Here is a 23,212-nt window from a genome sequence, read left to right as displayed (position 1 = left end):
TTTAGGTGTTTTTCAGCTGTTTTCAGCTGTTTTCGGGACATGTCAATTTTGACTTTTTTTGCCATACTATAGCCTTGCTCTTTGGGCCATTTTTTCAACATGCCATATTATGGTGTTTTTGGCCATTTTAACAACATTCTATGCCATGGCATGCCATGGCATGTTATTTTAGGTGTTTTTCAACTGTTTTCAGCTGTTTTCGGGATATGTCATTTTTCACTATTTTGCCATACTATAGCCTTTGCTTTTCAGCTCATTTTTTATATGTGCCATATTATGGTGTTTTTGGCCATTTTAACAACATTCGTTGCCATGATGTGCCATGGCACGCTATTTTATGTGTGTTTCATCTGTTTTCAGCTGTTTTCGGGACATGTCATTTTTGACTTTTTTCGCCATACTATAGCCTTGCTCTTTGGGCCATTTTTTCAACATGCCATATTATGGTGTTTTTGGCCATTTTAACAACATTCTATGCCATGGCATGCCATGGCACGTTATTTTAGGTGTTTTTCAGCTGTTTTCAGCTGTTTTTGGGACATGTCATTTTTTGACTATTTTGCCATGCTATAGCCTTGCTTTTCGGGTCATTTTTTCAACATGCCATATTATGGTGTTTTTCGTAATTTTGACAACAGTTTATGCCATGGCATGCCTCTGCACACTATTTTATGTGTTTTTCAGCTGTTTTCAGCTGTTTTCGGGACATATCATTTGTTGACTATTTTGCCATACTATAGCCTTGCTTTTCGGCTCATTTTTTATATGTGACATATTATGTTGTTTTTGGCCATTTTAACAACATTCTTTGCCATGATGTGCCATGGCACGCTATTTTATGTGTTTTTCAGCTGTTTTCATCTGTTTTTAGAACATTCGATTTTTTGACTTTTTTGCCATACTATAGCCTTGGTTTTCAGCTCATTTTTTCAACATGCCATATTGTGGTGTTTTTGGTCATTTTAACAACGTTCTATGCCATGGCATGCCATGGCGCGCTATTTTATGTGTGTTTCATCTGTTTTCAGCTGTTTTCGGGACATGTCAATTTTGACTTTTTTCGCCATACTATAGCCTTGCTCTTTGGGCCATTTTTTCAACATGCCATATTATGGTGTTTTTGGCCATTTTAATAACATTCTTTGCCATGCTGTGCCTTAGCACGCTATTTTATGTGTTTGTCAGCTGTTTTCAGCTGTTTTCGGGACATGTCATTTTTTGACTATTTTGCCATACTATAGCCTTGCTTTTCGGGTCATTTTTTCAGCATGCCATATTATGCTGTTTTTGTTCATTTTTGCAACAGTTTATGCCATGGCATGCCTCTGCATACTATTTTATGTGTTTTTCAGCTGTTTTCAGCTGTTTTTGGGACATGTCATTTGTTGACTATTTTGCCATACTATAGCCTTGCTTTTCGGCTCATTTTTTATATGTGACATATTATGTTGTTTTTGGCCATTTTAACAACATTCTTTGCCATGATGTGCCATGGCACGCTATTTTATGTGTTTTTCAGCTGTTTTCATCTGTTTTTAGAACATTCGATTTTTTGACTTTTTTGCCATACTATAGCCTTGGTTTTCAGCTCATTTTTTCAACATGCCATATTGTGGTGTTTTGGTCATTTTAACAACGTTCTATGCCATGGCATGCCATGGCGCTTATTTTATGTGTGTTTCATCTGTTTTCAGCTGTTTTCGACATGTCAATTTTGACTTTTTTCGCCATACTATAGCCTTGCTCTTTGGGCCATTTTTTCAACATGCCATATTATGGTGTTTTTGGCCATTTTAATAACATTCTTTGCCATGCTGTGCCTTAGCACGCTATTTTATGTGTTTTTCAGCTGTTTTCAGCTGTTTTCGGGACATTCGATTTTTTGACTTTTTCGCCATACTATAGCCTTGGTTTTCGGCTCATTTTTTCAACATGCCATATTATGGTGTTTTTGGCCATTTTAACAACATTCTATGCCATGGCATGCCATGGCACGTTATTTTAGGTGTTTTTCAGCTGTTTTCAGCTGTTTTTGGGACATTCGATTTTTTGACTATTTTGCCATACTATAGCCTTGGTTTTCGGCTCATTTTTTCAACATGCCATATTATGGTGTTTTTGGCCATTTTAACAACATTCTATGCCATGGCATGCCATGGCACGTTATTTTAGGTGTTTTTCAGCTGTTTTCAGCTGTGTTTGGGACATGTCATTTTTGACTATTTTGCCATACTATAGCCTTGCTTTTCGCTCATTTTTTCAATGTGCCATATTATGGTGTTTTTGGCCATTTTAATAACATTCTTTGCCATGCTGTGCCTTGCACGCTTATTTTATGTTTTTGTCAGCTGTTTTCAGCTGTTTTTGGGACATGTCATTTTTTGACTTTTTTGCCATACTATAGCCTTGCTATTCGGGTCATTTTTTCAACATGCCATATTATGGTGTTTATCGTAATTTTGACAACATTTTATGCCATGGCATGCCTCTGCACACTATTTTATGTGTTTTTCAGCTGTTTTCAGCTGTTTTCGGGACATGTCAATTTTGACTATTTTGCCATACTATAGCCTTGCTTTTCCGCTCATTTTTTCAACATCCCATATATTGCCGTTTTTGCAAATTTTTGCAACATTCTTTGCAATGATGTGCCTTGGCATGCTATTTTATGTGTTTTTCAACTGTTTTCAGCTGTTTTCGGGGACATTCGATTTTTTGACTTTTTCGCTATACTATAGCCTTGGTTTTCGGCTCAACATGCCATATTATGGTGTTTTTGGTCATTTTAACAACATTCTATGCCATGGCATGCCATGGCACGTTATTTCATGTGTTTTTCAGCTGTTTTCGGGACATTCGATTTTTTAACTTTTTCGCCATACTATAGCCTTGGTTTTCGGCTCATTTTTTCAACATGCAATATTATGGTGTTTTTGGCCATTTAACAACATTCTATGCCATGGCATGCCATGGCACGTTATTTTATGTGTTTTTCAGCTGTTTTCAGCTGTTTTCGGGACATGTCATTTTTTGACTATTTTGCCATACTATAGCCTTGCTTTTTGGCTCATTTTTTCAATGTGCCATATTATGGTGTTTTTGGCCATTTTAATAACATTCTTTGCCATGATGTGCCTTGTACGTTATTTTATATGTTTTTCAACTGTTTTCAGCTGTTTTCGGGACATGTCATTTTTTGACTATTTTGCCATACTATAGCCTTGCTTTTCGGGTAATTTTTTCAACATGCCATATTATGGTGTTTTTGGCCATTTTAACAACATTCTATGCCATGGCATGCCATGGCACGTTATTTTAGGTGTTTTTCAGCTGTTTTCAGCTGTTTTCGAACATGTCATTTTTGACTATTTTGCCATACTATAGCCTTGCTTTTCGGGTAATTTTTTCAACATGCCATATTATGGTGTTTTTGGCCATTTTAACAACATTCTATGCCATGGCATGCCATGGCACGTTATTTTAGGTGTTTTTCAGCTGTTTTCAGCTGTTTTCGGGACATGTCATTTTTTGACTATTTTGCCATACTATAGCCTTGGTTTTCGGCTCATTTTTTCAACATGCCATATTGTGGTGTTTTTGGTCATTTTAACAACATTCTATGCCATGGCATGCCTCTGCACGCTATTTTATGTGTGTTTCATCTGTTTTCAGCTGTTTTCGGGACATGTCAATTTTGACTTTTTTCGCCATACTATAGCCTTGCTCTTTGGGCCATTTTTTCAACATGCCATATTATGGTGTTTTTGGCCATTTTAACAACATTCTATGCCATGGCATGCCATGGCACGTTATTTTAGGTGTTTTTCAGCTGTTTTCAGCTGTTTTTGGGACATGTCATTTTTTGACTATTTTGCCATACTATAGCCTTGCTTTTTGGCTCATTTTTTCAATGTGCCATATTATGGTGTTTTTGGTCATTTTAACAACATTCTTTGCCATGGCATGCCATGGCACGTTATTTCATGTGTTTTTCAGCTGTTTTCATCTGTTTTTGGGACATTCGATTTTTTGACTTTTTTGCCATACTATAGCCTTGCTTTTTGGGTCATTTTTTCAACATGCCATATTACGCTGTTTTTGTTCATTTTTGCAACATTCTTTGCCATGATGTGCCTTGGCAGGCTATTTTATGTGTTTTTCAGCTGTTTTCAGCTGTTTTCGGGACATTCAATTTTTTTACTTTTTTGCCATACTATAGCCTTGCTTTTTGGGTCATCTTTTCAACATCCCATCTTATGCCGTTTTGGTAAATGTTTGCAACATTCTTTGCCATGATGTGCCTTGGCACGCTATTTTATGTATTTTTCAGCTGTTTTCAGCTGTTTTCGACATTCGATTTTTTGACTTTTTCGCCATACTATAGCCTTGGTTTTCGGCTCATTTTTTCAACATGCCATATTATGGTGTTTTTGGCCATTTTAACAACATTCTATGCCATGGCACGTTATTTTAGGTGTTTTTCAGCTGTTTTCAGCGGTTTTTGGGACATGTCATTTTTTGACTATTTTGCCATACTATAGCCTTGCTTTTTGGCTCATTTCTTCAATGTGCCATATTATGGTGGTTTTGGTCATTTTAACAACATTCTTTGCCATGGCATGCCATGGCACGTTATTTCATGTGTTTTTCAGCTGTTTTCAGCTGTTTTCGGGACATTCGATTTTTTGACTTTTTCGCCATACTATAGCCTTGGTTTTCGGCTCATTTTTTCAACATGCCATATTATGGTGTTTTTGGCCATTTTAACAACATTCTATGCCATGGCATGCCATGGCACGTTATTTTAGGTGTTTTTCAGCTGTTTTCAGCTGTTTTTGGGACATGTCATTTTTGACTATTTTGCCATACTATAGCCTTGCTTTTTGGCTCATTTTGTCATTGTTCCATATTATGGTGTTTTTGGCCATTTTAACAACATTCTATGCCATGGCATGCCATGACACGTTATTTTAGGTGTTTTTCAGCTGTTTTCAGCTGTTTTCGGGACATGTCAATTTTGACTTTTTTTGCCATACTATAGCCTTGCTCTTTGGGCCATTTTTTCAACATGCCATATTATGGTGTTTTTGGCCATTTTAACAACATTCTATGCCATGGCATGCCATGGCATGTTATTTTAGGTGTTTTTCAACTGTTTTCAGCTGTTTTCGGGATATGTCATTTTTTCACTATTTTGCCATACTATAGCCTTGCTTTTCAGCTCATTTTTTATATGTGCCATATTATGGTGTTTTTGGCCATTTTAACAACATTCGTTGCCATGATGTGCCATGGCACGCTATTTTATGTGTGTTTCATCTGTTTTCAGCTGTTTTCGGGACATGTCATTTTTGACTTTTTTCGCCATACTATAGCCTTGCTCTTTGGGCCATTTTTTCAACATGCCATATTATGGTGTTTTTGGCCATTTTAACAACATTCTATGCCATGGCATGCCATGGCACGTTATTTTAGGTGTTTTTCAGCTGTTTTCAGCTGTTTTTGGGACATGTCATTTTTTGACTATTTTGCCATGCTATAGCCTTGCTTTTCGGGTCATTTTTTCAACATGCCATATTATGGTGTTTTTCGTAATTTTGACAACAGTTTATGCCATGGCATGCCTCTGCACACTATTTTATGTGTTTTTCAGCTGTTTTCAGCTGTTTTCGGGACATATCATTTGTTGACTATTTTGCCATACTATAGCCTTGCTTTTCGGCTCATTTTTTATATGTGACATATTATGTTGTTTTTGGCCATTTTAACAACATTCTTTGCCATGATGTGCCATGGCACGCTATTTTATGTGTTTTTCAGCTGTTTTCATCTGTTTTTAGAACATTCGATTTTTTGACTTTTTTGCCATACTATAGCCTTGGTTTTCAGCTCATTTTTTCAACATGCCATATTGTGGTGTTTTTGGTCATTTTAACAACGTTCTATGCCATGGCATGCCATGGCGCGCTATTTTATGTGTGTTTCATCTGTTTTCAGCTGTTTTCGGGACATGTCAATTTTGACTTTTTTCGCCATACTATAGCCTTGCTCTTTGGGCCATTTTTTCAACATGCCATATTATGGTGTTTTTGGCCATTTTAATAACATTCTTTGCCATGCTGTGCCTTAGCACGCTATTTTATGTGTTTGTCAGCTGTTTTCAGCTGTTTTCGGGACATGTCATTTTTTGACTATTTTGCCATACTATAGCCTTGCTTTTCGGGTCATTTTTTCAGCATGCCATATTATGCTGTTTTTGTTCATTTTTGCAACAGTTTATGCCATGGCATGCCTCTGCATACTATTTTATGTGTTTTTCAGCTGTTTTCAGCTGTTTTTGGGACATGTCATTTGTTGACTATTTTGCCATACTATAGCCTTGCTTTTCGGCTCATTTTTTATATGTGACATATTATGTTGTTTTTGGCCATTTTAACAACATTCTTTGCCATGATGTGCCATGGCACGCTATTTTATGTGTTTTTCAGCTGTTTTCATCTGTTTTTAGAACATTCGATTTTTTGACTTTTTTGCCATACTATAGCCTTGGTTTTCAGCTCATTTTTTCAACATGCCATATTGTGGTGTTTTTGGTCATTTTAACAACGTTCTATGCCATGGCATGCCATGGCGCGCTATTTTATGTGTGTTTCATCTGTTTTCAGCTGTTTTCGGGACATGTCAATTTTGACTTTTTTCGCCATACTATAGCCTTGCTCTTTGGGCCATTTTTTCAACATGCCATATTATGGTGTTTTTGGCCATTTTAATAACATTCTTTGCCATGCTGTGCCTTAGCACGCTATTTTATGTGTTTTTCAGCTGTTTTCAGCTGTTTTCGGGACATTCGATTTTTTGACTTTTTCGCCATACTATAGCCTTGGTTTTCGGCTCATTTTTCAACATGCCATATTATGGTGTTTTTGGCCATTTTAACAACATTCTATGCCATGGCATGCCATGGCACGTTATTTTAGGTGTTTTTCAGCTGTTTTCAGCTGTTTTTGGGACATTCGATTTTTTGACTATTTTGCCATACTATAGCCTTGGTTTTCGCTCATTTTTCAACATGCCATATTATGGTGTTTTTGGCCATTTTAACAACATTCTATGCCATGGCATGCCATGGCACGTTATTTTAGGTGTTTTTCAGCTGTTTTCAGCTGTTTTTGGGACATGTCATTTTTTGACTATTTTGCCATACTATAGCCTTGCTTTTCGGCTCATTTTTTCAATGTGCCATATTATGGTGTTTTTGGCCATTTTAATAACATTCTTTGCCATGCTGTGCCTTGGCACGCTATTTTATGTGTTTGTCAGCTGTTTTCAGCTGTTTTTGGGACATGTCATTTTTTGACTTTTTTGCCATACTATAGCCTTGCTATTCGGGTCATTTTTTCAACATGCCATATTATGGTGTTTATCGTAATTTTGACAACATTTTATGCCATGGCATGCCTCTGCACACTATTTTATGTGTTTTTCAGCTGTTTTCAGCTGTTTTCGGGACATGTCAATTTTGACTATTTTGCCATACTATAGCCTTGCTTTTCCGCTCATTTTTTCAACATCCCATATATTGCCGTTTTTGCAAATTTTTGCAACATTCTTTGCAATGATGTGCCTTGGCATGCTATTTTATGTGTTTTTCAACTGTTTTCAGCTGTTTTCGGGGACATTCGATTTTTTGACTTTTTCGCTATACTATAGCCTTGGTTTTCGGCTCAACATGCCATATTATGGTGTTTTTGGTCATTTTAACAACATTCTATGCCATGGCATGCCATGGCACGTTATTTCATGTGTTTTTCAGCTGTTTTCGGACATTCGATTTTTAACTTTTTCGCCATACTATAGCCTTGGTTTTCGCTCATTTTTTCAACATGCCATATTATGGTGTTTTTGGCCATTTTAACAACATTCTATGCCATGGCATGCCATGGCACGTTATTTTATGTGTTTTTCAGCTGTTTTCAGCTGTTTTCGGGACATGTCATTTTTTGACTATTTTGCCATACTATAGCCTTGCTTTTTGGCTCATTTTTTCAATGTGCCATATTATGGTGTTTTTGGCCATTTTAATAACATTCTTTGCCATGATGTGCCTTTGGCACGCTTATTTTATATGTTTTTCAACTGTTTTCAGCTGTTTTCGGACATGTCATTTTTTGACTATTTTGCCATACTATAGCCTTGCTTTTCGGGTAATTTTTTCAACATGCCATATTATGGTGTTTTTGGCCATTTTAACAACATTCTATGCCATGGCATGCCATGGCACGTTATTTTAGGTGTTTTTCAGCTGTTTTCAGCTGTTTTCGGGACATGTCATTTTTTGACTATTTTGCCATACTATAGCCTTGCTTTTCGGGTAATTTTTTCAACATGCCATATTATGGTGTTTTTGGCCATTTTAACAACATTCTATGCCATGGCATGCCATGGCACGTTATTTTGGGTGTTTTTCAGCTGTTTTCAGCTGTTTTCGACATGTCATTTTTTGACTATTTTGCCATACTATAGCCTTGGTTTTCGGCTCATTTTTTCAACATGCCATATTGTGGTGTTTTTGGTCATTTTAACAACATTCTATGCCATGGCATGCCTCTGCACGCTATTTTATGTGTGTTTCATCTGTTTTCAGCTGTTTTCGGGACATGTCAATTTTGACTTTTTTCGCCATACTATAGCCTTGCTCTTTGGGCCATTTTTCAACATGCCATATTATGGTGTTTTTGGCCATTTTAACAACATTCTATGCCATGGCATGCCATGGCACGTTATTTTAGGTGTTTTTCAGCTGTTTTCAGCTGTTTTTGGGACATGTCATTTTTGACTATTTTGCCATACTATAGCCTTGCTTTTTGGCTCATTTTTTCAATGTGCCATATTATGGTGTTTTTGGTCATTTTAACAACATTCTTTGCCATGGCATGCCATGGCACGTTATTTCATGTGTTTTTCAGCTGTTTTCATCTGTTTTTGGGACATTCGATTTTTTGACTTTTTTGCCATACTATAGCCTTGCTTTTTGGGTCATTTTTTCAACATGCCATATTACGCTGTTTTTGTTCATTTTTGCAACATTCTTTGCCATGATGTGCCTTGGCAGGCTATTTTATGTGTTTTTCAGCTGTTTTCAGCTGTTTTCGGGACATTCAATTTTTTTACTTTTTTGCCATACTATAGCCTTGCTTTTTGGGTCATCTTTTCAACATCCCATCTTATGCCGTTTTGGTAAATGTTTGCAACATTCTTTGCCATGATGTGCCTTGGCACGCTATTTTATGTATTTTTCAGCTGTTTTCAGCTGTTTTCGGGACATTCGATTTTTTGACTTTTTCGCCATACTATAGCCTTGGTTTTCGGCTCATTTTTTCAACATGCCATATTATGGTGTTTTTGGCCATTTTAACAACATTCTATGCCATGGCACGTTATTTTAGGTGTTTTTCAGCTGTTTTCAGCGGTTTTTGGGACATGTCATTTTTTGACTATTTTGCCATACTATAGCCTTGCTTTTCGGCTCATTTTTTCAATGTGCCATATTATGGTGTTTTTGGCCTTTTTAACAAGATTCTTTGCCATGATGTGCCTTGGCACGCTATTTTATGTGTTTTTCAGCTGTTTTCAGCTGTTTTCGGAACATGTCACTTTTGACTTTTTTCGCCATACTATAGCCTTGCTTTTTGGGTCATTTTTTCAACATGCCACATGATGGTGTTTTTTTTTGCTGTTTTTGCAACATTCTTTGGTATGGCACGTTTTGACAGAATTCTTTTCCAAAAAGAATTAATATTGCCAGTTCTTTGAAGAAAATGCAACTGCGATGTGATGCATGAAAAACCTTTAATACATGGAAAGAAGACAAACAGTAGTTTTCTGATGACAGTGAGGCTTGGACTTACTCATATACCTGGTAATCTTCCACAACCACCACAAGGAACAAGATATTAATGAACATTCCATATGAACAATAAAACAATGAAACATGAAACCGATAGAAAGAACAGTACCCCTTTAGGACAAACAGATAACCAAACAGCGATGGACACTCCCAGGTGGGAACATCTCGAAAGAACAATCACCACACCATAAAATCGTATTGACAGTCTGTACAGCTGTACTTTTCACAGAAATAAAACTTTCCTAAAAGTCTCTCACATTGTTTTATCATACTATATTATGTTTTTCAGCAGTTTTTGGAAAATGTCATTTTTGGACTTTTTTCGCCATACTATAGCCTTGGTTTTCGGCTCATTTTTTCAACATGCCATATTATGGTGTTTTTGGCCATTTTAACAACATTCTATGCCATGGCATGCCATGACACGTTATTTTAGGTGTTTTTCAGCTGTTTTCAGCTGTTTTCGGGACATGTCAATTTTGACTTTTTTCGCCATACTATAGCCTTGCTCTTTGGGCCATTTTTTCAACATGCCATATTATGGTGTTTTTTGTAATTTTGACAACAGTTTATGCCATGGCATGCCTCTGCACACTATTTTATGTGTTTTTCAGCTGTTTTCAGCAGTTTTCGGGACATGTCATTTTTTGACTATTTTGCCATACTATAGCCTTGCTTTTCGGCTCATTTTCTATATGTGACATATTATGTTGTTTTTAGCCATTTTAACAACATTCTATGCCATGATGTGCCATGGCACGCTATTTTATGTGTTTTTCAGCTATTTTCAGCTGTTTTCGGGACATGTCATTTTTTGACTTTTTTTGCCATACTATAGCCTTGCTTTTTGGGTCATTTTTTCAACATGCCATATTACGCTGTTTTTGTTCATTTTTGCAACATTCTTTGCCATGATGTGCCTTGGCAGGCTATTTTATGTGTTTTTCAGCTGTTTTCAGCTGTTTTCGGGACATTCAATTTTTTTACTTTTTTTCCATACTATAGCCTTGCTTTTTGGGTCATCTTTTCAACATCCCATCTTATGCCGTTTTTGTAAATTTTTGCAACATTCTTTGCCATGATGTGCCTTGGCACGCTATTTTATGTATTTTTCAGCTGTTTTCAGCTGTTTTCGGGACATTCGATTTTTTGACTTTTTTGCCATACTATAGCCTTGGTTTTCGGCTCATTTTTTCAACATGCCATATTGTGGTGTTTTTGGTCATTTTAACAACATTCTATGCCATGGCATGCCATGGCACGCTATTTTATGTGTGTTTCATCTGTTTTCAGCTGTTTTCGGGACATGTCAATTTTGACTTTTTTCGCCATACTATAGCCTTGCTCTTTGGGCCATTTTTTCAACATGCCATATTATGGTGTTTTTGGCCATTTTAACAACATTCTATGCCATGGCATGCCATGGCACGTTATTTTATGTGTTTTTCAACTGTTTTCAGCTGTTTTCGGGACATGTCATTTTTTGACTATTTTGCCATACTATAGCCTTGCTTTTCGGCTCATTTTTTCAACATGCCATATTATGGTGTTTTTGGCCATTTTAACAACATTCTATGCCATGGCATGCCATGGCACGTTATTGTAGGTGTTTTTCAGCTGTTTTCAGCGGTTTTTGGGACATGTCATTTTTTGACTATTTTGCCATACTATAGCCTTGCTTCTCGGCTCATTTTTTCAACATCCCATATTATCGTGTTTTTGTTCATTTTAACAAGATTCTTTGCCATGATGTGCCTTGGCACGTTATTTTAGGTGTTTTTCAGCTGTTTTCAGCTGTTTTTGGGACATGTCAATTTTGACTTTTTTCGCCATACTATAGCCTTGCTCTTTGGGCCATTTTTTCAACATGCCATATTATGGTGTTTTTGGTCATTTTAACAACATTCTATGCCATGGCATGCCATGGCACGTTATTTCATGTGTTTTTCAGCTGTTTTCAGCTGTTTTCGGGACATTCGATTTTTTGACTTTTTCGCCATACTATAGCCTTGGTTTTCGGCTCATTTTTCAACATGCCATATTATGGTGTTTTTGGCCATTTTAACAACATTCTATGCCATGGCATGCCATGACACGTTATTTTAGGTGTTTTTCAGCTGTTTTCAGCTGTTTTTAGGACATGTCATTTTTTGACTATTTTGCCATGCTATAGCCTTGCTTTTCGGGTCATTTTTTCAACATGCCATATTATGGTGTTTTTCGTAATTTTGACAACAGTTTATGCCATGGCATGCCTCTGCACACTATTTTATGTGTTTTTCAGCTGTTTTCAGCTGTTTTCGGGACATTCGATTTTTTGACTTTTTCGCCATACTATAGCCTTGGTTTTCGGCTCATTTTTTCAACATGCCATATTATGGTGTTTTTGGCCATTTTAACAACATTCTATGCCATGGCATGCCATGGCACGTTATTTTAGGTGTTTTTCAGCTGTTTTCAGCTGTTTTTGGGACATTCGATTTTTTGACTATTTTGCCATACTATAGCCTTGCTTTTCGGCTCATTTTTTCAACATGCCATATTATGGTGTTTTTGGCCATTTTAACAACATTCTATGCCATGGCATGCCATGACACGTTATTTTAGGTGTTTTTCAGCTGTTTTCAGCTGTTTTTGGGACATGTCATTTTTTGACTATTTTGCCATACTATAGCCTTGCTTTTTGGCTCATTTTTTCAATGTGCCATATTATGGTGTTTTTGGCCATTTTTATAACATTCTTTGCCATGCTGTGCCTTGGCACGCTATTTTATGTGTTTTTCAACTGTTTTCAGCTGTTTTCGGGACATGTCATTTTTTGACTATTTTGCCATACTATAGCCTTGCTTTTCGGCTCATTTTTTCAACATGCCATATTATGGTGTTTTTGGCCATTTTAACAACATTCTATGCCATGGCATGCCATGGCACGTTATTGTAGGTGTTTTTCAGCTGTTTTCAGCGGTTTTTGGGACATGTCATTTTTTGACTATTTTGCCATACTATAGCCTTGCTTCTCGGCTCATTTTTTCAACATCCCATATTATCGTGTTTTTGTTCATTTTAACAAGATTCTTTGCCATGATGTGCCTTGGCACGTTATTTTAGGTGTTTTTCAGCTGTTTTCAGCTGTTTTTGGGACATGTCAATTTTGACTTTTTTCGCCATACTATAGCCTTGCTCTTTGGGCCATTTTTTCAACATGCCATATTATGGTGTTTTTGGTCATTTTAACAACATTCTATGCCATGGCATGCCATGGCACGTTATTTCATGTGTTTTTCAGCTGTTTTCAGCTGTTTTCGGGACATTCGATTTTTTGACTTTTTCGCCATACTATAGCCTTGGTTTTCGGCTCATTTTTCAACATGCCATATTATGGTGTTTTTGGCCATTTTAACAACATTCTATGCCATGGCATGCCATGACACGTTATTTTAGGTGTTTTTCAGCTGTTTTCAGCTGTTTTTAGGACATGTCATTTTTTGACTATTTTGCCATGCTATAGCCTTGCTTTTCGGGTCATTTTTTCAACATGCCATATTATGGTGTTTTTCGTAATTTTGACAACAGTTTATGCCATGGCATGCCTCTGCACACTATTTTATGTGTTTTTCAGCTGTTTTCAGCTGTTTTCGGGACATTCAATTTTTTTACTTTTTTGCCATACTATAGCCTTGCTTTTTGGGTCATCTTTTCAACATCCCATCTTATGCCGTTTTTGTGAATTTTTGCAACATTCTATGCCATGGCATGCCATGGCACGTTATTTTATGTGTTTGTCAGCTGTTTTCAGCTGTTTTCGGGACATTCGATTTTTTGACTTTTTCGCCATACTATAGCCTTGGTTTTCGGCTCATTTTTTCAACATGCCATATTATGGTGTTTTTGGCCATTTTAACAACATTCTATGCCATGGCATGCCATGGCACGTTATTTTAGGTGTTTTTCAGCTGTTTTCAGCTGTTTTTGGGACATTCGATTTTTTGACTATTTTGCCATACTATAGCCTTGCTTTTCGGCTCATTTTTTCAACATGCCATATTATGGTGTTTTTGGCCATTTTAACAACATTCTATGCCATGGCATGCCATGACACGTTATTTTAGGTGTTTTTCAGCTGTTTTCAGCTGTTTTTGGGACATGTCATTTTTTGACTATTTTGCCATACTATAGCCTTGCTTTTTGGCTCATTTTTTCAATGTGCCATATTATGGTGTTTTTGGCCATTTTTATAACATTCTTTGCCATGCTGTGCCTTGGCACGCTATTTTATGTGTTTTTCAACTGTTTTCAGCTGTTTTCGGGACATGTCATTTTTTGACTATTTTGCCATACTATAGCCTTGCTTTTCGGCTCATTTTTTCAACATGCCATATTATGGTGTTTTTGGCCATTTTAACAACATTCTATGCCATGGCATGCCATGGCACGTTATTGTAGGTGTTTTTCAGCTGTTTTCAGCGGTTTTTGGGACATGTCATTTTTTGACTATTTTGCCATACTATAGCCTTGCTTCTCGGCTCATTTTTTCAACATCCCATATTATCGTGTTTTTGTTCATTTTAACAAGATTCTTTGCCATGATGTGCCTTGGCACGTTATTTTAGGTGTTTTTCAGCTGTTTTCAGCTGTTTTCGGGACATGTCAATTTTGACTTTTTTCGCCATACTATAGCCTTGCTCTTTGGGCCATTTTTTCAACATGCCATATTATGGTGTTTTTGGCCATTTTAACAACATTCTATGCCATGGCATGCCATGGCATGTTATTTTAGGTGTTTTTCAGCTGTTTTCAGCTGTTTTTGGGACATTCGATTTTTTGACTATTTTTCCATACTATAGCCTTGCTTTTTGGCTCATTTTTTCAACATGCCATATTATGGTGTTTTTGGCCATTTTAACAACATTCTATGCCATGGCATGCCATGGCACGTTATTTTAGGTGTTTTTCAGCTGTTTTCAGCTGTTTTTGGGACATTCGATTTTTTGACTATTTTGCCATACTATAGCCTTGCTTTTCGGGTAATTTTTTCAACATGCCATATTATGGTGTTTTTGGCCATTTTAACAACATTCTATGCCATGGCATGCCATGGCACGTTATTGTAGGTGTTTTTCAGCTGTTTTCAGCTGTTTTCGGGACATGTCATTTTTTGACTATTTTGCCATACTATAGCCTTGCTTCTCGGCTCATTTTTTCAACATCCCATATTATCGTGTTTTTGTTCATTTTAACAAGATTCTTTGCCATGATGTGCCTTGGCACGTTATTTTAGGTGTTTTTCAGCTGTTTTCAGCTGTTTTCGGGACATGTCAATTTTGACTTTTTTCGCCATACTATAGCCTTGCTCTTTGGGCCATTTTTTCAATGTGCCATATTATGGTGTTTTTGGTCATTTTAACAACATTCTATGCCATGGCATGCCATGGCACGTTATTTCATGTGTTTTTCAGCTGTTTTCAGCTGTTTTCGGGACATTCGATTTTTTGACTTTTTCGCCATACTATAGCCTTGGTTTTCGGCTCATTTTTTCAACATGCCATATTATGGTGTTTTTGGCCATTTTAACAACATTCTATGCCATGGCATGCCATGACACGTTATTTTAGGTGTTTTTCAGCTGTTTTCAGCTGTTTTCGGGACATTCAATTTTTTTTACTTTTTTGCCATACTATAGCCTTGCTTTTTGGGTCATCTTTTCAACATCCCATCTTATGCCGTTTTTGTAAATTTTTGCAACATTCTATGCCATGGCATGCCATGGCACGTTATTTTAGGTGTTTGTCAGCTGTTTTCAGCTGTTTTCGGGACATTCGATTTTTTGACTTTTTCGCCATACTATAGCCTTGGTTTTCGGCTCATTTTTTCAACATGCCATATTATGGTGTTTTTGGCCATTTTAACAACATTCTATGCCATGGCATGCCATGGCACGTTATTTTAGGTGTTTTTCAGCTGTTTTCAGCTGTTTTTGGGACATTCGATTTTTTGACTATTTTGCCATACTATAGCCTTGGTTTTCGGCTCATTTTTTCAACATGCCATATTATGGTGTTTTTCGTAATTTTGACAACATTTTATGCCATGGCATGCCTCTGCACACTATTTTATGTGTTTTTCAGCTGTTTTCAGCTGTTTTCGGGACATGTCAATTTTGACTATTTTGCCATACTATAGCCTTGCTTTGCGGCTGATTTTTTCAACATCCCATATATTGCCGTTTTTGCAAATTTTTGCAACATTCTTTGCAATGATGTGCCTTGGCATGCTATTTTATGTGTTTTTCAACTGTTTTCAGCTGTTTTCGGGGACATTCGATTTTTTGACTTTTTCGCTATACTATAGCCTTGGTTTTCGGCTCATTTTTTCAACATGCCATATTATGGTGTTTTTGGTCATTTTAATAACATTCTATGCCATGGCATGCCATGGCACGTTATTTCATGTGTTTTTCAGCTGTTTTCAGCTGTTTTCGGGACATTCGATTTTTTAACTTTTTCGCCATACTATAGCCTTGGTTTTCGGCTCATTTTTTCAACATGCCATATTATGGTGTTTTTGGCCATTTTAACAACATTCTATGCCATGGCATGCCATGGCACGTTATTTTAGGTGTTTTTCAGCTGTTTTCAGTTGTTTTCGGGACATGTCATTTTTTGACTATTTTGCCATACTATAGCCTTGCTTCTCGGCTCATTTTTTCAACATCCCATATTATCGTGTTTTTGTTCATTTTAACAAGATTCTTTGCCATGATGTGCCTTGGCACGCTATTTTATGTGTTTTTCAGCTGTTTTCAGCTGTTTTCGGGACATTCGATTTTTTGACTTTTTTGCCATACTATAGCCTTGGTTTTCGGCTCATTTTTTCAACATGCCATATTGTGGTGTTTTTGGTCATTTTAACAACATTCTATGCCATGGCATGCCATGGCACGCTATTTTATCTGTGTTTCAGCTGTTTTCAGCTGTTTTCGGGACATGTCAATTTTGACTTTTTTCGCCATACTATAGCCTTGCTCTTTGGGCCATTTTTTCAACACGCCATATTATGGTGTTATTGGCCATTTTAACAACATTTTTTGCCATGATGTGCCTTGGCAGGCTATTTTATGTGTTTTCCAGCTGTTTTCAGCTGTTTTCAGGACATTCGATTTTTTGACTTTTTCGCCATACTATAGCCTTGGTTTTCGGGTCATTTTTTCAACATGCCATATTGTGGTGTTTTTGGTCATTTTAACAACATTCTATGCCATGGCATGCCATGGCACGCTATTTTATGTGTGTTTCATCTGTTTTCAGCTGTTTTCGGGACATGTCAATTTTGACTTTTTTCGCCATACTATAGCCTTGCTTTTTGGGTAATTTTTTCAGCATGCCATATTATGGTGTTTTTGGCCATTTAAAAAAATTCTATGCCATGGCATGCCTCTGCACGCTATTTTATGTGTTTGTCAGCTGTTTTCAGCTGTTTTCGGGACATGTCATTTTTTGACTTTTTTTGCCATACTATAGCCTTGGTTTTTGGGTCATTTTTTCAATATGCCATATTACGCTGTTTTTGTTCATTTTTGCAACATTCTTTGCAATGATGTGCCTTGGCAGGCTATTTTATGTGTTTTTCAGCTGTTTTCAGCTGTTTTCGGGACATTCAATTTTTTTTACTTTTTTGCCATACTATAGCCTTGCTTTTTGGGTCATCTTTTCAACATCCCATCTTATGCCGTTTTTGTAAATTTTTGCAACATTCTTTGCCATGATGTGCCTTGGCACGCTATTTTATGTGTTTTTCAGCTATTTTCAGCTGTTTTCGGGACATGTCATTTTTTTTTACTTTTTTCGCCATACTATAGCCTTGCTTTTTGGGTCATTTTTTCAGCATGCCATATTGTGGTGTTTTTGGTCATTTTAACAACATTCTATGCCATGGCATGCCATGGCACGCTATTTTATGTGTGTTTCATCTGTTTTCAGCTGCTTTCGGGACATGTCAATTTTGACTTTTTTCGCCATACTATAGCCTTGCTCTTTGGGCCATTTTTTCAACATGCCATATTATGGTGTTTTTGGTCATTTTAAAAACATTCTATGCCATGGCATGCCATGGCACGTTATTTTAGGTGTTTTTCAGCTGTTTTCAGGACATGTCATTTTTTGACTTTTTTTGCCATACTATAGCCTTGGTTTTTGGGTCATTTTTTCAACATGCCATATTATGGTGTTTTTGGCCATTTTAACAACATTCTATGCCACGGCATGCCATGGCACGCTATTTTAGGTGTTTTTCACCTGTTTTCAGCTGTTTTTGGGACATGTCATTTTTTGACTATTTTGCCATGCTATAGCCTTGCTTTTCGGCTCATTTTTTCAATGTGCCATATTATGGTGTTTTTGGCCATTTTAATAACATTCTTTGCCATGATGTGCCTTGGCAGGCTATTTTATGTGTTTTTCAGCTGTTTTCAGCTGTTTTCGGGACATTCAATTTTTTTTACTTTTTTGCCATACTATAGCCTTGCTTTTTGGGTCATCTTTTCAACATCCCATCTTATGCCGTTTTTGTAAATTTTTGCAACATTCTTTGCCATGATGTGCCTTGGCATGCTATTTTATGTGTTTTTCAGCTATTTTCAGCTGTTTTCGGGACATGTCATTTTTTTTTTACTTTTTTCGCCATACTATAGCCTTGCTTTTTGGGTCATTTTTTCAGCATGCCATATTGTGGTGTTTTTGGTCATTTTAACAACATTCTATGCCATGGCATGCCATGGCACGTTATTTTAGGTGTTTTTCATCTGTTTTCAGCTGCTTTCGGGACATGTCAATTTTGACTTTTTTCGCCATACTATAGCCTTGCTCTTTGGGCCATTTTTTCAACACGCCATATTATGGTGTTTTTGGTCATTTTAACAACATTCTATGCCATGGCACGTTATTTTAGGTGTTTTTCAGCTGTTTTCAGCTGTTTTCAGGACATGTCATTTTTTGACTTTTTTTGCCATACTATAGCCTTGGTTTTTGGGTCATTTTTTCAACATGCCATATTATGGTGTTTTTCGTAATTTTGACAACAGTTTATGCCATGGCATGCCTCTGCACACTATTTTATGTGTTTTTCAGCTGTTTTCAGCAGTTTTCGGGACATGTCATTTTTTGACTATTTTGCCATACTATAGCCTTGCTTTTCGGCTCATTTTTTATATGTGACATATTATGTTGTTTTTGGCCATTTTAACAACATTCTTTGCCATGATGTGCCATGGCACGCTATTTTATGTGTTTTTCAGCTGTTTTCAGCTGTTTTTAGAACATTCAATTTTTTGACTTTTTTGCCATACTATAGCCTTGCTTTTTGGGTCATTTTTTCAATATGCCATATTACGCTGTTTTTGTAAATTTTTGCAACATTCTTTGCCATGATGTGCCTTGGCACGTTATTTCATGTGTTTTTCAGCTGTTTTCAGCTGTTTTCGGGACATTCAATTTGTTTTACTTTTTCGCCATACTATAGCCTTGCTTTTTGGCTCATTTTTTCAACATGCCATATTATGGTGTTTTTGGCCATTTTAACAACATTCTATGCCATGGCATGCCATGGCACGTTATTTTAGGTGTTTTTCAGCTGTTTTCAGCGGTTTTTGGGACATGTCATTTTTTGACTATTTTGCCATACTATAGTCTTGCTTTTCGGCTCATTTTTTCAACATCCCATATTATGCCGTTTTTGTAAATTTTTGCAACATTCTTTGGCATGACGTGCCTTGGCACGCTATTTTATGTGTTTTTCAACTGTTTTCAGCTGTTTTCGGGACATGTCATTTTTTGACTATTTTGCCATACTATAGCCTTGCTTTTCAGCTCATTTTTTATATGTGCCATATTATGGTGTTTTTAGCCATTTTAACAACATTCTTTGCCATGATGTGCCATGGCACCCTATGTTATGTGTTTTTCAGCTATTTTCAGCTGTTTTCGGGACATGTCATTTTTTTACTTTTTTCGCCATACTATAGCCTTGCTTTTCGGGTCATTTTTTCAACATGCCATATTATGGTGTTTTTCGTAATTTTGACAACATTTTATGCCATGGCATGCCTCTGCACACTATTTTATGTGTTTTTCAGCTGTTTTCAGGACATGTCATTTTTTGACTATTTTGCCATACTATAGTCTTGCTTTTCGGCTCATTTTTTCAACATCCCATATTATGCCGTTTTTGTAAATTTTTGCAACATTCTTTGCAATGATGTGCCATGGCACGCTATTTTATGTGTTTTTCAACTGTTTTCAGCTGTTTTCGGGACATTCGATTTTTTGACTTTTTTGCCATACTATAGCCTTGGTTTTCGGCTCATTTTTTCAACATGCCATATTATGGTGTTTTGGGTCATTTTAACAACATTCTATGCCATGATGTGCCATGGCACGTTATTTTAGGTGTTTTTCAGCTGTTTTCAGCTGTTTTTGGGACATGTCATTTTTTGACTATTTTGCCATACTATAGCCTTGCTTTTCGGCTCATTTTTTCAATGTGCCATATTATGGTGTTTTTGGCCATTTTAATAACATTCTTTGCCATGATGTGCCTTGGCACGCTATTTTATGTGTTTGTCAGCTGTTTTCAGCTGTTTTCGGGACATGTCATTTCTTAGTTTTTTCGCCATACTATAGCCTTGCTTTTCGGGTCATTTTTTCAACTTGCCATATTATGGTGTTTTTGGTAATGTTTACAACATTCTATGCCATGGCACACTATTTCATGTGTTTTTCAGCTGTTTTTGGAACATGTCATTTTTTGACTTTTTTCGCCATACTATAGCCTTGCTTGTTGGGTCATTTTTCCAACATGCCATATTATGTTGTTTTTGGCAATTTTAACAACATTCTATGCCATGGCATGGCTATTATATGTGTTTTTCAGCAGTTTTCAGGTGTTTTTGGGACATTTAATTTTTCAGCTTTTCTCGTCATACTACAGCCTTGATTTTCGGGCCATTTTTTCAACATTCCATGCTATGGTGTATCTAGGCAGGCTATTTGCTTTGTTTTTCAGCTGTCTTCAGCTCTTTTTAGGCCGTTGCATTTTTGACTTTTTTCGCCATACTTTAGGCTTGCTTTTTTGGTCATTTATTCAACATGCCATATTATGTTGTTTTTTTTTAACCATTTTTCAACATTCTATACTATGACATGTCTCAACATGCTATTTTATGTGGTTTTCAGCTGGGTTTTTTTCAGCTCACCAATCTTTGCTTTAAGACATGACTTCTTTCTTTCTTTCTTCTTTATGGTATTTTGGACAACATGCTATGACATTTTTAAGCTATACTTGAAGACATGCTATCATATGCTATTTTAGACAAAATACTATAGTTTCACATTTTTAGGCCATTTTTTATGACATGCTACAGTGTGATTTTTTATGCTATTTTGGACATGCTATAGCATTAGTTTTCTATGCTATTTTGGACAATACTGTATAGTATGACCTTTTTATGCTATTTTTGAGGACATGCCATAGTATGACTTTTTTATGCCATGTCGGATGACAATATACTATGACAATTTTGTGCTTTTTTGGACAACATACTGTCATGTGACATTTTAGGCCATTTTTGAAGACATGCTATAGTATTACTTTTCCTGCTATTTTGGACAGCACACTACAATATGACTTTTTTAATGCTATTCTATCCTTTGACTTTTTAGGCTTTTTTTGATGACATATGATGACAAATTTTGACATTTTAAGTTTAATGATACAGATTAGTGGCCATATGAAATCAGGTGCTTCCCTTTGTAAATCTGGGAAGGGGTAAGTGACAACCTGAAAAATAATAATCTTGTTTAGTCTTGCCGAACTCAACAAACTGGAATCAGCATTGGTGAGTGAATCAAAGTTAGCGATTGTCAACACATCCAACAGTCAATCAGATTTCTGCTACAGGCATAGTCTCTCATCACTTGCACAGCCAGATAAGCAGCAGTGCAGATTTATTTCCTTTGCTTGTTGACATCTTTTGATGTCCATGACAAACTTTTCCTCTTTCGCAAGGCTTGTTCTGTCGTTCAGAAGTGCAACAATAGGTTAGATGTACAGTAAAATGGCTGCACGGGGACATTACTCCAATCACAATCGCTTTTGACACCATCCATGTCCTTGTTTACCCCACATCTGGATGTCTCCTACACCTTGTGGCATAGATCCATTCGCTTTCCTTCCACTTTCACTCTCCGTCTAAGAGATGAAGAGAAATAACACAACACAGATACAAAAAATTAATTGAAGAAAGAAAAAAAACAGAAAACCAAACACAAAACATTTTGGCTTATAAAAGGATCTAGATGGCCTGTGAATCCTGTAAGTGAAAATTTTGTCAGAGTCGAATTTGGTCAGTTTCATCAGAGAATGAAAATTTGTGTTAATGGTGGCTAGGGTTAGCACATAGTCATCCAGCATTTCAGTTCAAATCATGGTGACTGTGAGGGGTCAACAATACCTTTGGACTTTGACAGCACTTCATGTAAACTTGGCAATCTTTCAGGAATAAATCTTACATCACTGAGGACAAAGCATCTGGCTACATTAAGCCTGTTATCTACATTGCTTACAGCACATTTTTAAAATGCCAATTGTGAAGACAAGAATCAATGATAGATCATCAGATTGGACTCCAAGATGAAGTCAGAAAATCGGACTCAAATGTCAATTGTTGCAATCTCAGCTAAAACAGAGACACGTGTTAAAGTTTACAAATAAGCTCATTAAACAGATGTACTAGGTGGCAAAGCATACATCTCCAATGCGCTGAGTCAGAAGTGACAGCAAATCAAATCTACATTTGGAAAAGGGACTGGAATTTACCAGGTGTTGTAACACTACCTACTAATGCTTCAGATTCTTGTATAATTAGCTTATCATCCATGTCAATCAATGGGAGCAATGCATCTGGCTGTGATGGGGATGCTTATGAACCTATATGTTAGCACTAGACAGAATCAGTGCATTGTAGCCAGATCTTCATACAGCTCTTACGTTTTGGATACCAGAGGTGTTCAGAATGTGCATTACAGCATAGGGAGCAAAGCTCGCAATTAGAGCCCAAATCAAGGCTTATTTCTCAATTAGAATACCCAACAGCTTTGAAGCATGCTGACATCTCCTAGAGTACAGGAGGCAGCTTAAAAGAATAGAAAGCCATGACGCAGTAATGAGATCCACTTTTCTTAACTAAGACAAAAACACAGATCATAGTCTGGCAAGCCCAGCGCTGGTGCTGATGTGAAAGCAACCCTTTCTCTT

The 23,212-nt window shown here is 36.7% G+C and overlaps 1 protein-coding gene across 3 annotated transcripts in view; it reads left to right on the top strand.

The window, feature by feature from the left end:
* The window catches only part of macrod2 (mono-ADP ribosylhydrolase 2), a 511,048-nt gene that overhangs the window by 482,993 nt on the left and 4,843 nt on the right, over positions 1-23,212 (top strand). The window lies entirely within an intron of this gene.

Source organism: Plectropomus leopardus, chromosome 13 (assembly GCF_026936395.1).
Source record: "Plectropomus leopardus strain MGB_pleo_1.0 chromosome 13, ASM2693639v1, whole genome shotgun sequence".
Taxonomy (NCBI): Eukaryota; Metazoa; Chordata; class Actinopteri; order Perciformes; family Serranidae; genus Plectropomus; species Plectropomus leopardus.
Note: the sequence above shows the minus strand (reverse complement) of the source record. Positions and strands in the feature narration are given on the sequence as shown.